The following is a 15,708-nucleotide window of genomic DNA, read 5'->3' on the forward strand; positions in this document are numbered from 1 at the left end:
TGCCAAAATCTTCTATGAGTTCCACTAGTCTCTTAGTAGAGTTCTTTGGGTCCCCTAAATAAAGAAGTTAAGAAAACACAGCTCAGCATTTATTACATGATGCATCTGGCATTGCTAAAGCTAAAAGTAAATTGTCTGCCCTCAAAGAGTTTGCAGTCAAACAATCTGAACCAATGCCCTCCTAACACGCTCCAACAGGTAATCGTTCGTGAGGTGGGAATTTTTCGGAAGAAGGTTTCAGAGCAGGTCAGAGAGAAAAATAAAAAAGGCTTGAGATGAACCAAGTGCCTGGGTAGAAGGGAGTGGGTCTAAAGCATTCTACAATATTTGACCCAATGTGTGATTTTATAATTGGGTCAAACTGATATTTAAATCTTCCAGGAATTTAGTTTATCAATGGGCTTATAATAATGATCAAATAGGAAAATACACCAAAAATCTTTTCTGCATTCCACAGTGAAGCAAGAATCTTTTTTTCCACACAGATCTGCACTTTAATGTGAGAGACCACTTTGATGAGTCATGTAGTTATAGATATTTCAGGCAAGTATCTACTCATTGTTCTCAGAAAACACTAAAACAGTGACATATTCCAAATGCTTCAGGCCAAGCACTCTAAATATAAAGAGAGTGCCCTTCACAGGGACGTAATCGCTTCACCGTAAAGTTTCTTACACCTTCACTGAGTGACATATGCTGTGACTCCCAACTCCCCGACCCCCCCTCTCAGAAAAGGGAACTTTTGAGTTAAGAATCAGAATAGAGAAGATCGGGTTGGGGCCTGTGGCACAGCTACGCTAGGGCATGTAAGAGAAAGGCAACCACTGGGAGAACTGTGAGGCTTCCAGTAATTAGATCCTACAGCAATTGTCTCCAATATTCAATTTGATTTCTCTCCCATTTCTGCACTATAATTCTTCTATCCCTGACTTTTAATAAAGTTCTGTTGATAATGCATTTTGACATTTACTTTTGCAAACTAAGAGAAAGTCTATGATCTTGCCCAGGTCCAAGAAGGCCACAGAATGTTGCAGCAGTGCAAAGAAGAGCTTTGGAGCCACAATAAGTTCAGGACAGTGGGGGACAAACAGCGATGACAGCAGGCAGATTTCTGAAAGAGGCCAGAAATGTGCAGGGGCAGAACGGGGCTCGCCATGCTCACTAAGGATGCACTTGATGTTAATGAGGTCCTATAAAGAAACAGGATTCTTTGAAGATCTATTGGCTTAGAAACAGGAAATACATGTGGTTTTGATGGAAGCTAAGTTTCTTAGGTTCTCTGCTAAGTGTTCTCTGATCCCTAAAATTACCATGAATCATTGAACTAGTTGTTGAAAGGTGGAGGAAATTGGGAAGTCAAAAAGGGACAAAAGTGATACAGAAAAGATGATTTTTCTCCAAATACATATTTAAAATATACAAAGGAAAACATTTTGAAATGTCAGCAACACATTTGATAATAGATTAGATGTAATTAGAGTTTAAGACATAGCACATTATGTTCCTTGAATATCATTGGCTTTTGATTCCACTGCTCTCCCAGCAAGTCAACAGATAAAGCAGCTGCCCCAGGGAGCTCATTTCTTTGAGAAAGGTTGCAAAGCCCTGGGCACCTGGCTAATTAATCACCATTTATCATTTTAGACTCCTGCAGCATTAAACATGTCAAGCATTAAAAATGGAATTCCTCCAAAGGAAATAATCAGATGTATAGATATACACAAAATATATGAACAAGGATACTCCTTTATGGTTTATGTACAACAGAAAAACTGAGAACCTACTATCAAATGATTTTATTAATACAGCATATCTAATGGTGAAATATAATGCAACCATTAAAAATTCTGTTGCATCAAAATGCCAACAGAGACTATCATTATTAGTTTAGTTCTGGATGGTGCTTATTTTATTTTTGGCTGCTTTCTTTCTACATTTTCTAAAATGGTCACATTTAACTTCTGTAACAATCAAAACAGTAAAAACTATTAAAATTGTGTGGAGAAGATGATAAAGCCATTCTGTATTGCTAAGCAAAGAGAGATTTGCAGGGCAATGTCACCTAAAAGGTAGGTATGCACCAAAAACTGTTTAAAAGGCATGCAGTAAAACGTTGATGGGTAATTATATTTATTGTGGTTTATTCTCTTGCTATGTTTTTCAAGTTTTCTACACTAAGCATAAGTTAAATTTCTAAAGATTTTTTAAAGTAAACCAGAACCAAGAGGTGCGAAATTCCATCATCAGAACGTTTCTACTTTAACAACCAGTCCTGTCTAGGGTCTAGGGACTGAGTATACACATTTAGCCATTCCTTTTGGCCATCTGCAGTTTCAGATAGTGCCAGCCATGGTATGGGGAAACAGCATTCTCCATGGCCCACTGAGAGGCCTAATTTATGTTCTGTGAAATGGCCTCTATCCTGGTAATAATGTGTCTGTGTTCATGTATGAGCACAAATATATGCATACATATATCTCTCTTTGCGCATGCTCTCTGTCACACACACACACACACACACAATGACAAACACTACGTTGATTCTTCTAGAGAAACCCGAGCTCTTCAGCAATGTAGCAGAAAGAAGCTTCTGTCTCTGGTTGCTATCTGTAAGATCAACACAAAAATGGGAATAAGATAAAAATTACATGAACTATAAGCAAAAACAATAGCTGGACACTTCAGCAGGTACTCACTTCTGGACTTGAAATTTTTAAATGATCAAATCTAAATTGTACATGGCCAATCCCCAGCGTGAACTCCACTACTGATCCAGCCAGACCCAGGATCTTTCTTTCCCTCTGTATTTTGCTTGGCTCCTGCAACTCTGTTGACTAAAATAGCCCCCTTCCTCCTGCTCTCCACTGAGAACCCTATTGTTAGGCCAGATCCATCAACACAACACAAGGGTATCAGGTGGGATCCCTCATAGAAAGAGGTGGCCCACTCTACTGAACAAGTGGAGGGGAATTTAATAAAGCAGTTTTCTAAACTGTAGGCAAGGCTTAGAGGAATTAATAAAAAATAGTGTAGCACCCAAAGACTAGAAACAGCAGGGAGGTTATGGGGAAGATTCAGGGCTGATGTTTATTCATGGAACCACTTCAGTACTCAAAGTTTATTCATTAAATCACTTTATTAACTTTCTCTTTTTAAAATTTGTATATAATTTTATTGTCAACTTGCAAAGTTAAAGAAAATTGTTTAAAATCAAATATAAAATTATTTAAAGAAAAAAATTCAGTAACTTTCTTAGAACAAAACCAATAGTTGTCATAAACAATTAGAAGAAAACACAAATTATTTTAATACCATCAGAAATTAAATATCTAGGAATAAACTTTACATGAAAAGTGTAAGACAGATATCAAGAATATTCAAATGAGTGTTGATGAACATTTCCACTCCCAAAATTAAATAACAGGAAACATATTCTGTACTTAGGTAAAAAAATTGAATTTCAAATATGTCAATTTAAACTAAGATATAATCCATAAAATTAGTATGATTTAAATAAAAAATTGAAATTGAAAATAGACAAGATGAATCTATATATATATTAGAAGGAAAATAGAATTGATGGTAATGGGTATTTTTAGTATTTCTATAAAGCCATAAGAGCTAAAACAGTGGTGGTTACGTGGCTCAGTGGTTAAATCAGCACCTGAGATGTCAACATCCCATTGGACTGTCTGGTTAGAGTCCCAGCTGCTTTACTTTTTAATTTATTTATTTATACAAGGTAAATAAACTTTCTCTTTAATAAAAGTACTATAAAATAACAAATTATAAAATAATGCAAATAGATGGCTTCAAATGAGAAAATAAATTACTATAACTTCTATGGTCAAACAAAACAAGTACAAAGACTACAAAATAATATTGATAATTCTAATTGACCATCTGATGACATGTCATAACTTTTTTTCCCTTAATATTGGCTGCAGAATCTTTGGTTACCTCCGGATAAAACAAGGTTTGCCTTCCAGGTTATTATTGTTAATGACATGAGCTTTTGTTAACACTTGTTTAATTCATTTATTTGAAAGGCACAGTGATAGAGGGAGAGACAAATATATTATACTTAACTGTTCATGGAAAAAGAGAGAGAGATCTTCCACCTACTGGTTCAATCCATAAATGGCCACAAACGGCCACAAAAGCTATGTCTGAGCCAGGCTTAAACCCAAAGTCTGAAACTCAATCTGTGCCTACCACTTGGGTGGCAGGGGCCCAAATAGTTGGGCCATCATTCTCTGCCTGTTGCCCTCCCAGATGCATTATTAGGCAGCTGGATCAGAAACAGAGATGTCAGGACTTGAACCAGCATACCCACATGGGATGCTAGCATCAGAAATGGTGATTCAACCTCTGTGCCACAAGGCTGGCATCTTTCATGTTTCATTTTAAAAATTTAAATCAGGCCGGCGCCACAGCTCACTTAGCTAGTCCTCCACCTGTGGTGCCGGCATTCAGGGTTCTAGTCCCGGTTGCTCCTCTTCCAGTCCAGCTCTCTGCTGTGGCCCAGGAGTGCAGTGGAGGATGGCCCAAGTGCCTGGGCCCTTCACCCACATGGGAGACCAGGAGGAAGCACCTTAAAGTGCCTGCACACGTTCTTATGTGAACCCATTCATTCTCCAGCCAATGACAGAACATCCAATCTTGCTCACGCACCAAACCTCTCTGACCTCTTCTGCCACCAGCAGTGGCACTCCCAATGGCTCATGTGATCAGTTAAGAATACCCAGATAATCTCCCTTACACAACATCACATTTCAGCATATCCATAGTCCCAGCAATTAGAGCATGCATCTTGGGGATGATTTTTAGAACCTTAACTACTGCAAGATCTTACTTTAGCAAAGCATCTAAACAATATGACCACATCAACACATGGCTAGGCCCCCTCCTAGAGACTGGAAGGAGTTTGAGCAAGTGAAGGACACTGAAGGGAAATGTTAAATCCTCCTCTGAGTTTTGATGTCTCTAGCCAATCAGGAACTGGGAAGGAAACAGTTCCTGGAACCCAAAGAGTGTACCATATAGATCTGTGCTTTAGCACAGGAATACGGTTTACCTATGGTGATCCAATATGAGGAGAGTCAAAGGAACACATTTTCCAATCTCACTCTCCTAATATTCCCTGTTGGTGCCATCCATTTGCCAAGCCCTCTGAAAGTCAGAACAATTAATTAAACGATTAATACAGTCCAGGAATATCAGATTCTCTGACAAAGAAGAATGGAGAAGTCAGAAAATGGATCTGGAGAGGCAAAAGGAGGGTTTCCACCCTAACCCTTTCTCAGTCCTTTAGTGTTTATTGACTGATGTGATGGCATTGACACTTAGTAGATGGTTAGTGGCATCCTCATTTGCAGGTATCAGGTTACACGAGGGAAAAAGCCGTAACTTTTACCTTATTTCCATGTCCCTCAACACACACACAACATGTGTGCATACACGCACACACACATACACACAAGTAATATGTAGTTTTAAGGCCAGGGTGTAGGTGAGCTTTTCATTAAAATCTCAATTGTCAGCACAGTCTGTGGCACATAATTAGAGGCAATTTGTCATCCAAACTGGGACAATTCTGAGAGTAGACAGGGATGCTATTTATAATTATACTGGGTCAAGACAACATTAACTGGTAGTATCTCAGACAAAATAGGACATTCAGTTACCCAACAAAAGCAATGCTTAATATCTAAGCTAGCACATCAAAGAATTGATGGAGAGTTTAGTGGAATGTTCCATCATCTCCCTTAGGTCCTGCTACTCTTTGCCCTCTTCCTGTATTCTGTCCTTTACTTCCTTGATCTTTATTACCACCTGTTTATCTCTGAGAGCTATCTGATATTTCCCTGGAGATCCAGGCTATAACTTCTCAATTCCTTTGAATTTCTTCAAGTTCATCACGTTTGCAACTGAGAGTATCACCTTCTACTCAACCACATTCTTCTCCTTATATTTCCTGTCTCTGTAAATAACCTCACTAACCTTCAGTCCCCAGACCAAGTGACTTAGTAATAATACCTTTTCTCAATAACTGCCATTCTATCTACTGTCAAGTTTTCTAAATTCTTTTCCTGTGCCATTTCTGTCTATCTCCTTCTCTCACACATAATTCACTTCCCTGTCTAGGTCTCTGTTCTCTTCCTGTTATGCTATTTACTACCAAAGAATCTTAACTGGTCTCCCATTTCCAATCTCTCATTTTCAGCTTAAAATACAAATATGGTTATATCAGATGGGTACAGGGCCTATAAAACAGAATTGAGCCTCTTTGGCTTGGCATTCAAGGACTGCTTCAATCTGCTTTACCCTCCTCCTACTGTATGTGACCAGACTTCTCCCAGTGTGTATTCATACTCCTGGGCATTCGCAACTGCAAGGGAGTCCTAGCCTCCCTTTGCCTCCTGTGCGGGTACTTATTTGTAATATTTGGCAATTTTCATGGTGTAAATAGTCTTACAATGGTCAATTTCAGGTTACCAATCGGAAGTTACAGAAGGCAGGGCTGGGGAGAGGTGTGAATATTCAGCTCTCATAAGGTAATTCCAACACATCAGCAGTCCATCTGTCTGCTTCTGGAAGCCTACACACCCTTGAAAGGTCAGCTTCTGCGGCTGCATTTTCTGCAGACTGTTAGGATTTTACCTTTTATCTCAAGTCTGGATCATTTATAATCATTCCCTCTTCCATTTGACTTCACTGAACAGGATTTGAATCTATTGATAGTAATTTTTTCATTCCATCTTAAATCCTAGCCTGGAGGTTAGCTAACAATGAAGCTATCTAAAATGTATGATTGTTCCTTCATAATATATTGCATTTTTGGTTTCTCATGTTGATCATCTCCATGAGCACCAGCTGTGTTTTAGACTTGGTATTACTCCACCATTTAATATAGTGTATGTTATTATTTTGCAGACAAATCTGTAAGATATAACATGCACATCAATTCTGTGTTTCATTCCTTCATTTAGTGCACAGGAATCAAGGGCTATGAGACGTTGTAAACTGAAAGAACCTGGCATTCAGAATCTACCAACCAGTGATTCACAATCAAAGGCGTTAGCAAAATGTTATCTCAGACTCTGCCTACAGAACAATTTTTTCCCAAAGCTGTAGACTGCATTTTTGCTTCTCTCACTATAATATTTTTATATTGCAAAGAGTGAATGCTTAAATTTCAACAGACCCAACATAAAGTTCCAGCCCTAGCATATTCTAGCTATTTGACTTTGGACAAATTATTTCCTCTCTCTACCTCAATTCTCTCATAAGTAAAATTGAAGCAGTAATGATAATAAAAATAATAGTCTAATTCTAAAGTTTTTAAATTGCTTAGATAAAATAATGCTTAGTGTAACTAGGCCCCTAGCCAGTACAGTAGTGGTAATAGTAATCATAATAGTACATTTTAAAATCCAAATCCAGAAATTAGCAATTTCAATGTATAAAATGTCATTCAGTTTCTCTGTAGGTTCATCTCTTCCAAACCTTTCCTGGCAGCAAGAGATATGTGTGATGCTAACATATGTAATACTTGTGCTACTAGGAGAAACGGTTAATGTATAACAGATGTGTGAAGTTTGTTGTTATCATTAGTATTTCCCTTTATCCTCTTTTTTAAACTGGCAAACAAAAAAGCTGTCTGCACCTTAATGTTTATTGCAGCTCAATTCACAATAGCTAAGACGTGGAATCAACCTAAATGCCCATCAACAGTAGACTGGATAAAGAAGTTATGGGAAAAAAAAAAAAAAAAAAAAAAAGAAGTTATGGGACATGTACTCTATAGAATACTATACAGCAGTCAAAAACAATGAAATCCGGTCATTTGCAACAAAATGGAGGAATCTGGAAAACATCATGCTGAGTGAAATAAGCCAGTCCCAAAGGGACAAATATCATATCTTCTCCCTGATTGGTGACAACTAACCGAGCACCAAAAAGGAAACCTGTTGAAGTGAAATGGATACTATGAGAAACAGTGACTTGATCAGCCCTTGTCCAGACTGTTGATGAACAACTTAATACTTTATTCCTTTTAGTATTTTTTTATTCTACTTAATACTATTGGTTGAATTCTGTAATTAACACACAATTATTCTTAGGTGTTTAAATTTAACTGAAAAGTGATCTCTGTTAAATATAAAAGTGGGAATAAGAGAAAGAGGAGATGTACAATTTGGGACATGCTCAATCTGACTTGCCCCAAATGGTTGAGTTAGAAACATGCCAGGGGATTCCAATTCAATCCCATCAAGGGGGAATGTACCAATGCCATCTCACTAGTCCAAGTGATCAATTTCAGTTCACAGTTGATCATACTGATAGGTCTCAGAGTCAAAGGGATCACATAAACAAGACTAGTGTCTGCTAATACTAACTGATAGAATTAAAAAGGGATAGAACGATCCAACATGGGAAGCAGGATACACAGCAGACTCATAGAATGGCAGATGTCCTAAACAGCTCTCTGGCCTCATAATCAACCCTCAAGGCATTCAGATCCGGCTGAAGAGCCCATGAGAGTATTTTAGGCATGGAAAGCCAAGACACTCTGGGAAAAAAAAAAAAAAAAAAAGACAACCTAAATGAAAGATCTCTGTGAGTGAGATTCCAGTGGAAAGAACAGGTCTTCAAAGAAGGAGGTACCTTTCTCTGAAGGGAGGAGAGAACTTCCACTTTGACTATGACCTTGTCTAAGTAAGATAAGAGTCGGAGAACTCAAAAGGCTTCCATAGCCTTGGCAACTCATGACAAGAGCCTAGGGTGATTACTGACGCCATAAACAAGAGTGTCAATGTGTTAAGTCAGCAACAGGAGTCACTGTGCACTTACTCCTCATGTAGGATCTCTGTCCTTAATGTGCTGTACATTGTGATTTAATGCTATAACTAGTACTCAAACAGTATTTTACACTTTGTGTTTCTGTGTGGGTGTAAACTGTTGACTGTTGAAATCTTTACTTAATATATATGAAATGAATCTTCTGTATATAAAGAGAATTGAAAATAAATCTTGATGCGAATGGAATGGGAGAGGGAGCTCGAGATGGGAGGGTTGCAGGTGGGAGGGAAGTTATGGGGGGGAAGCCATTGTAATCCATAGTCTGTACTTTGGAAATTTATATTTATTAAGTAAAAGTTTAAAAAGTATTTATTGATATATTTTAATGGAAGAGGGACAGAGCAATGGGGGGAGAGAGAGAGAGAGAAAGAAAGAGAGAACGAGACAGAGAAAGAACCAGAGATCTTCCTTCCACTGGTTCAATCCCCCAAATAACTGCAATGGCTAGGGGTGAGCCAGGGCAAAGTAAGGAGCCTGGAACTCCATCTGGGTCTCAAATGTGGGTGGCAGGGGCCCAAGAACTTGGACCATCTTCTATTGCTTTTCCAGGTACAATAGCAGGAAGCTGGATTGGAAACTGAGCATCCGGGACTTAAACTGATGGTGCAATGCCAGCATCACAGGCAGGGACTTAACCTGCTTCACCACAAAGCCAGATCCTGAATCTCTTTCTTATCATCCTCGTTGTCTTTGGCTATGTATTAAATAATATTTCCTTTTGCAAAATAATGTAAACTGTAGCTCACATGACTATCTGCTTTCCCCTTTCATCTAGGAGGTATTATTAACCCATTTGAAATCAACTCTCAAAAACTCAGCTGAGCTATCAGCATGCATCCCAGTCCCCCTCTCTCAGCACTCCAACAGTTCCATTTATACAGGACATTTACCTTAATCCCACGGAGAAAGAGAGGGCACACAGGGACAAACACTCCCTTGTTGGGTCAAATAATAGTTCACATGGGAATAAAATAGGGATCTGTTCTTTTAAATCAGTATTTTCTTGCCCTTCACCCCTCTCCTGGGTAGGCTAGTTGCAGGTTCTCCTGCCACTGTGACAAGAGAGATGGCACATTCATCCAGCATGCCTGATGAGGGTGTCCTCAGTACACCTCCAGTCTGCTATTGAATTGTTGTCAAAAACAACGGATCCAAATCACAACTGAAATCGTGTTTGGCAAATGCCCTTTGCCACCCCATGGCACTGAACTTGGCCAATACCAACAGTTCTATCAGCAAATCATCTCACTTGATTAATTCATTACATTTCACAACTAGTTTATCTCTTGGGAGTACACCAGGGTGTCACAAGACTGGAAGTTGTGGTTTTTAAAGAATCCTACTGAGGCATGTCGAAATGGACATACTGGTTCATGGCAAACACCTACTGGGTAAACATTCCACACCAGTCACTCCTCAGCCTTGGCCACGTGTTAGAATTACCTGGGGAATCTTTTGAAAAATCCTAATTTCCATACTGAAACACAGAGCTATTAAACAACAATCTTAGCATAAGATCCAGACATCAGTATTTAAAAAAAATAATAATAATCTGAGCATTCCAATGTGCAGCCAGGATGCTGACATTATCAGAGTCATACTCTACAGAAGTTGTTCTTACATATTTTTGTTTGTTTGTAGTAGGCGAATTATTTCATCAAATAAAATTATAAACTAGATGGGGTATGTTCTTATGTAATTTTCTCTTCTTGAATATGGCCTGATCTTACTATCTAAAGAAGCATAGAATACCACAGAATAACTGGACATCACTGCAGTTCCCATCTTGGGTTCTCTCCCTGCTCTTTCTTCTATCATTTGCTTCTAAGGGAATTCTGGGGCCATGTTGTGAAATAACTTTGTGGGAACGTCCACGAATGGGCGAACAAATGGGTTTTCTGAGATCAACCAACAGCCACATGAGTATGATGCTTATCAGAAAGATTTCAACCCAGGTCAAGCTTTGGAACAAGTACAACTCCAACCAGTACTTCAATCACAGTCTCTTGGACAATCCTGAGCTAGAACCACCCATCTAAGATTCTCTGATCCCTAACCCATGGACATTATACTTGATCACAAAATAGAGAGTAGGAGGAAAAGAACATTAAGAAGGAAAAAAAAAAAAAACAAACCTGAAAATAGCATCAAGAAATGGCCAAAAAACAAAAGACTGTTCACATGTCTGCCTCATTAGATTTGAAGATTGTATCATCCATCATATGGCTGGACACAAAATAATTTGCTTACTAATGATTATTAATTCACTGTTTTAACCACCTTCTCCCTCCTCATATTTTCTCCCCAGGTTTACTCCTGGCATTAATACAAGCTGTGAGTCTGGATTGTTTTAAAAAATATTTATTTATTTATTTTAAAGGCAGAATTAGATAGAGATCTTAAATCTGCTGGCTCATTCTCCAAATGGCCACAATGACAGGATTGGGCCAGGCCGAAGCCAGGAGGCTAGAACTCCATCCAGTGCTCCCATGTGGGTGGCAGGGATCCAGGCATGTGGGCCATCCTCTGCTGCTTTCCCAGGTTCATTAGCAGGGAGCTGGATCAGAAGTGGAATAGCTGGGACTTGAATTGATGCTCATATGGGATGCTAGAGTCTCTGGTGGTAGTTTAACCCACTGTGCCACAACGCCAGCCCCTGGTCTTCATGGTATTGACACTGGCTATGTCGTTGTTGTTTGATTGTATTCAAATGAATACAGACCCATTCCATGGATGAAGAAAATGAGACCCACAGAGGGAAAATCACTCACTAAAGTTCTTAATGCTCTTCAATGTTGGATGATAACATTAACACAAGCTCCTCAAGAGGCAAGACTCCTAGCACCGAGAAACATGGGATTCAGTCTCAGACATACCTTATTTGAGGCCCATCACCTTCGATGCACTCATTCAATAACGATTTATGGAGTAATTCGGATGTGTATGTCCAAACTTGGTTGCTGGAAACTGTGAGCAAAACTGAGAGGGTCCTGCTTTAATGAATAGGACCTTCTATTTTGACAAGTTAACCGACTGATAGGTGGACACTGATAAGATTAGATTTGGTAATTTCATGAAGGGATTAAAATGGTAAAATAATAAAAAAAGAGATCATGTGACAGAGTAAAGGGAAAGTTAACTGTGGACAGGGTGATTGAATGCCTCTGTGAGGTGGTGACAGCTGAACTGACTCTAACTGGAGGAAGCAGTCATGAAACCCTGGAGAAATGCACAAACAAGAGCCCTGAAGGGACAGTGAGCTCAAACATTTCAGCAATAGCCACTCACTGGCTGGTTTTCTTTGGGCAAGTTATATTTCTCTAAGAGTAACTTTTCTTATTCCTGGGAACAAGAACCCTTTCTTCACATGACCTGGCAAGTGATAAGCACTCAGTAATGTTTGCTAAATAAGTGACATCAATTCCATTCTTTGTTCATTTCACCCATGGCTCAAGATCATGTCAAAAGGGGCCATCTGGGAAATTTTCCACTGCCAGGGTTCTCTCTCTCCCCCCATGTTAAAGAACAAAAGACAAATCAAGTCACATGTACTTAAGGCCTTTCCCCAAGCAGTTGTCCAGGTGCAAAGTCAAACTCAGCCCAGGCAGCTGGGCTTCTGTCTCTGTTGTTCATCTGACGGTTTGGATTTGCTCCCTGAATAATTGCTGTCTTAACCTGTCCCCTTCCAGATGCAGGGTGTTAACTCTGAGTCAGCTCCCCCTGCTTTGCTATGAGAGGCTGTCATCTGCAGAGTGATGACAGAAGAACTGAGTGACGGATGGCAGTCCCTTCAGAGCCCATCAGCTTCATTCTCAAAGCACACACTGAGAAAATGTAAGGATAGAGCCAACCCACAGGACCCAGGGAGAATCAGGGCCTCCTCCCAAAGGTAGGTAAAACGAGAAACCTCTGCTCAGTATCACATTGCAGTCTAAATGGGACACAATTACACTAGTTACAATGTTAACAATAAGCTGTATTCGCTGAGTACTTCAACCCTAGCGTGTCAGTAAAGCCTTTTTTTCCCACATCCATTCAACAGATATTCACTGATGCTGTGGGTGAAGCATGCTACAAAGTTGGAGCAATGAACAAGACAAAGTTCTTGATCTCATGAGACTAACATCTGAAAGAGGGACACCAAAATAAACCATCAACATTACACTATGAAGTCAAGTAGCAAAAATTAAAAAACAAAAAACGCAGGGAAAGTGGTTAGGAGGCACATAAGGGAGTGGGGACAGTTTGGAATGAGTGGCTGGTCAGGAGAGGCTTCCCAGGAAGCAATGCCTGAAAAGGGCCTGACTTAAAGTGAGCAAGCCAGCCAAGCAGGTGCCTCCAGAATAGCGGCCCCAACAGAGCAGGGAGGAGCCAGGGGCTCTGCAGCAGGAGGAAGCAAGGATGTGGTTCCCAAAATAGATATTTAGTCATCTCCTACTTGGCATTCCTGGAAAACAGTTCTGTCCTATGACAGGCTTTCTTAGATTTGTTAGTAGTGACGTCTGGGGCCAGATCACTGTTGTGGTGGCTTGTCCTGCACTTTGCAGATGCGCAGTGGCATCTCCGCCTTCTCCATTAGGTGCCAGTAGCACTCACTCACTCGTGATAACCAAGATCCCTTTGCCCAGCGTCTCTCTAGTCCCCTGCTTTGATGTTCTCATTTCTCACAGATGTTCTTAGCTCTAGAACATGGACACCAGGTTGATTTTCCAACTACTCTATAGGTTCCTTCATGTCCGGAACCTTGATTGTATACTTTAAGGTACATATGGAGAACGATTTACAAGGAGTTAATGAAGCTCAGGAAGTTACAGAACCTCTCTCTTGTAGGGGCTTCTTGCACAAATTTAGCCCTAATTTTGCAATCATTATTTTGCATTTATTTTCTTAAAACGAGTCCCTAAAATATATAGGACATCATATAAGAGAAGGAGCCCATCTCTGGGGATTCATCTGAACATACTCATGCAGCCTAAAGCATAGCACTGAAGCGTGGTGGGTCTCAGCATTTCATTACCCTTTCTTTCCCTCACAGCTCAGATAACTCAGCCCTTACTGTCTTGCTCTGAGTAACTGAAATATGCCATTTTTTTTCTCCTTTGGTGGTAATGGTAGAGGGGAAAAAGAAGGATACTGTCTTCCCCAGTAGGATAGTTTTTTAAAATATAGAGCTCTAGCTTTGTATGCTCATTATTACTATGATTTGAGAGGTAGAGAGATAGAGACAGAGACAGATGGGGCTCTCCTCTGCGATTTCATTCCCCAAAATGCCCACAGTGGCCATCGATGGGTTAGGTGGAAGATGGGAACTAGGAATGTAATCCAGGATTCCCATGTGTGTAGCAGAGACCCAAGCACTTAAGCCCTCAGCTGCTGCCTCCCATGGTCTGCAGCAGTGGAAGGTGGAAGCAAAAGTCAAAGCAGGAACTTGAGCCCAGACACTCCGATGTGGGATGTGGCCATCTTAACTGCTAGAATAAACACCTTCCCTGCTAATGGCATAATTTTATAAAGGAAAGGACTTATTTTTCTCTTCTTTCTAAAAAGCACTTTTCCTATAACATTGACAGTACTTAATAATCAGCTTATATTAAACACATAAAACAGGAAAACCTAATATATATTCACTAGCAATCAGCGGTTTCTAAAGTATGGTCCCTGAACCAGCAGAAGCAGCAGCAGTAGAAGGGAACTAGTTAGAGATGCAAATTCTCAGGTTCTACTCCAGAACTACTAAGTCAGAAAATATAGGAACATAGTCCAGGATTTTGTTTTTGCAAACCCCCTGTGTGAATTTGAGGACATTGCAGTTTGTCAGCTATTTTAACAGATAATGGCAAGGTCTCTAAATATGCTATTATTTTTTAATGTTTGTATATTTATGTATTTAAAAGGCAGAGTGAGAGACAGTGGAAGTGAGAACAAGAGAGAAAGTGAGCTAGTAAGGGCCGTCGCCGTGGCTCACTTGGTTAATCCTCCGCCTGTGGTGCTGCCATGCCATATGGGCACCGGTTCTAGTCCCAGCTGCCCCTCTTCCAATCCAGCTCTCTGCTGTGGCCCAGGAAAGCAGTAGAAGATGGCCCAAGTCCTTGGGCCCCTGCACCCGCATGGGAGACTGTGAAAAAGCACCTGGCTCCTGGCTTCAGATTGGCACAGCTCCGGCCATTGCAGCCATCTGGGGAGTGAACCAGCAGATGGAAGACCTTTCTCTCCCCCTTTCTCTCTGTCTCTCCATCTCACTGTCTGTAACTCTACCTCTCAAATAAATAAAAAGAAAGAAAGCTAGTGTAAGACAGACAGACACACACACACACGTACACATTTATACTTTCTCATTAACTCTCCAAATTCCTGTAACAGCTATGGGTGGGCCAGGCTGAAGCCCAGGAACACCATGTGGCTCCCCCTGGCAGGTGGCAGGGACCCAAGTACCATCCGCTGCCTTCCCTGGAACATTAGCAGGAAGCTGGATCAGAGGCGTAGAGTAGCCCAAACCAGCATTCCTATATGGGATGCAGGAGGTCCAGGCAGCAGCTTAACCTGCTGTGCCGCAATGCCTGCCCTTCTATATATGCTATTCTTCAAACTGTCCCAAGAGAAATTCTCCAGGTAAGGTACTCTTACTGTCCCTATGGAACAGACTTACAGACTGCCGCTCAGTGGAATTACTTCACTTCAGATGAATAAAATAAGCAATTAGAAAAGATGTCAATTCTCTAATATCTGACTTCAAATCTCATCTTCTTTCCCCTGTAGCATATTTCTTCCTATGAGAAGCTCCAAAATCATCTGTGTCAAATTCCTTCAGAGAACATAGGTGACTATGACAGTGTAGCTGGAAAC

The 15,708-nt window shown here is 40.3% G+C and overlaps 1 long non-coding RNA gene across 1 annotated transcript in view; it reads right to left on the reverse strand.

Annotated features, from left to right (window-relative positions):
• Positions 1-2,476: 2,476 nt before the first annotated feature.
• Positions 2,477-15,708, reverse strand: part of LOC138850202 (uncharacterized) — a 162,484-nt gene continuing 149,252 nt past the window's right edge. Inside the window, exon 5 of the long non-coding RNA XR_011389866.1 lies at positions 2,477-2,607. This is a non-coding gene — a long non-coding RNA (uncharacterized lncRNA). The remainder of the gene's footprint in view (positions 2,608-15,708) is intronic.

The sequence above is a fragment of the Oryctolagus cuniculus genome, chromosome 6, assembly GCF_964237555.1.
Source record: "Oryctolagus cuniculus chromosome 6, mOryCun1.1, whole genome shotgun sequence".
Taxonomy (NCBI): Eukaryota; Metazoa; Chordata; class Mammalia; order Lagomorpha; family Leporidae; genus Oryctolagus; species Oryctolagus cuniculus.